Below are 2500 nucleotides of genomic sequence, written 5' to 3' on the forward strand. Positions count from 1 at the left end.
AGGATGGGGAGGAATGTGGCAGGGAGGAGATGGGAGATGGAGATGGTGGGAAAGGTACAAAAAAACTACTTCGGCTGTACGTCACGATTTTTCTCGTTTATTATTGAAGTATGCATTGTTTTTGTGTTTTACTTATTGATAGGAATGCAAATCAAGTTATAATTCGTAAGAAGATCGTGTTTAGCTGTTTTTTTTTTTTTGTTTGTTTGTTTGTTTCTCGTTGAAATCACACTTTCGGCATTCAATAATTTTAACTTTTTTCATTAGCACATCTAGGATTGATTTGGTGCTTGATATAATATTTAAGAATATATAAAAACATGACTCAAGTAATAATAGTCCATAAAATTTAGTCTAACTATTCGCATTTTCAAATTCAAGAATTTTACCGGTACCAAAATAGAAAACAATCTTTTTTTCTATGACGAAGAATTTAAGTTTTCTTCATTTGGCTGGAAAGCAAAAAAGCTTTCGTATTCAGAAAATGTAACATTGTAGTGTGGCTGTGCTCAACATTATGATGTATTTGGGGCGCCGTTAATTTGAAATAGAGACGATTCGTTGGACTTGGCTATGTAAACAATAGACCCGGAACCGTTATTATATTTTGGTTATTAATTGATATATTTGTTGCATCTAAAATTGTAGTCCATTCCACTTCGGACAACTTTTTCATTCTCGCAATTTTTTTTAATGAACTACGCATGTAAATATTGGGCTACAAGGGGAATCTCAAGCATGCCTTCTCCCCAGGTCAGTCCACCAATGTTTGCCTACACTCACTTGCGTTTCCAGACCCAGAGAGTGAAGTGAAGCAAGAATCAACCACCAAAATAGATAAATAGCGCATTACTGTGTTAAATAAGGTAATGGTTATGTTCACACTGTCCAGCGCCCACCATGAACAGGACCAAGACCTCCCCATCAAACCCATCCCTTCCCGTGCCATCTCACCAATATTTCCTTCAATTCTCAGTGTTTCCTGGGCATTTCTTGCTGTTTCCCAAATGAAATACATAGAGTGTAATGATAAGAGGAATAAATAGGGAATGGAGGTGTGTGAGGGAAAGGGATAGTAGTACTAACAGCAGCAGCAATAGCACTATTATCGTGTGTGTGTGTGTGTGTGTGTGTGTGTGTGCTCAAAGGAAAAGGCCATCATCAGAGGCATTTCTTACAGGGCCCCCAACTTGCCCTATAAAGGGCCCTGAGAGTTCCAACTGATTTGACACAATCAGTAATTACACACAGCTGTGCTGTAACAAGGTGTAGACGTCATGACCGCATAGGGAGGCAGTGGCGTAGTGGATAAGGTGGTGAGTGTGGGATCAGGCAGACATCCACGCGTAGGTTTGAATCCCACCACATACCACTTCGAAGCTATGCCCTTTGTCGAGTGGTTTAAAGTTACCTACATGTCACTATGATACTCAGGTTCTAGGTGGTTACACCAAAGAAGCGCTTGGATGGTGATATAGGCCCTAATAAGTGTACCACTATAAATAAAATTGCCTGTGCCACTAATGGACGGAAACTTAACAACGCTTCCCACATATACTCCAAGTATGCCATAAAAAAAAAAAAGTGAAATACCCTGAAGGGGTCCTCTGAATCAAACTTCCCACTCCTCTACCTACCTGTAACTTGTCCTGGGGGCCCCATACAATTTTTTGCTTTGGGTCGCTGGGGAACCTTGGAATGATACTCATGGTGTCTCCACGGTGTCTTGCTAAAACTAAGCTGTGCCTTGAGATTGTATAAATAATATAGAGTGAGTGGGTGACACTTCAGCCGGCAGCAGCTGTCACTGTCAACCCAGTGGTGGTGGCACAGACCCCAGACAGACCACCAAACTGTGTATGGCACACTTAATTCACACCCTCTGTTAATCTTTAAACTGTGGGTGATATTTTTGCTACACCTTTACACTCTTTTTTTCTTATGCAAGAAGAGAAACCTGGTGAAGGGCAACATAAAGAGTAAAATATAAAAAGTCCCACTTAGTTCTTAGTCCCCTTACATGGTCTTCTATGGAGTCTATGCCAGCCTTTCTCTTGTCATGTGACTTGCCTCACATTGCGCGCCAGTCTTTTCTCTTTAACCTGCATTGATATAGGCACCGATTTTGATTTTGTGCTTGTTTGTGGCCTTGTGACCTTGTTACGCCAGCAGAGGTAAATAAATTGAGTTTTTCTTTTATAATTCATTTACATGTTTTCCAGTATTATATCCAGTGTTAGTAAAGATGTCTGAAATTTAATTGTTAATATATGGTAACCCTAGGTTACCAGGAATAGAGTATATGTAGACTTAGTGCAGCCTAAAACAAGGCTCTTCATAACTGTAATAATTGATATTCTTGTGCACTACTTGTCTTTCTTTCAACCAATGGTTAGTATTAGTAACTTTAAAGTTATGCATAAGAGTATTTATGGAATTAGTTTTATTGAAAATCCATTTACAAAAACAACTAGCATGTAACTGATCTGGAATCAGGCTA

This window comes from Portunus trituberculatus, chromosome 48, assembly GCF_017591435.1.
Source record: "Portunus trituberculatus isolate SZX2019 chromosome 48, ASM1759143v1, whole genome shotgun sequence".
In the NCBI taxonomy this organism is placed as follows: Eukaryota; Metazoa; Arthropoda; class Malacostraca; order Decapoda; family Portunidae; genus Portunus; species Portunus trituberculatus.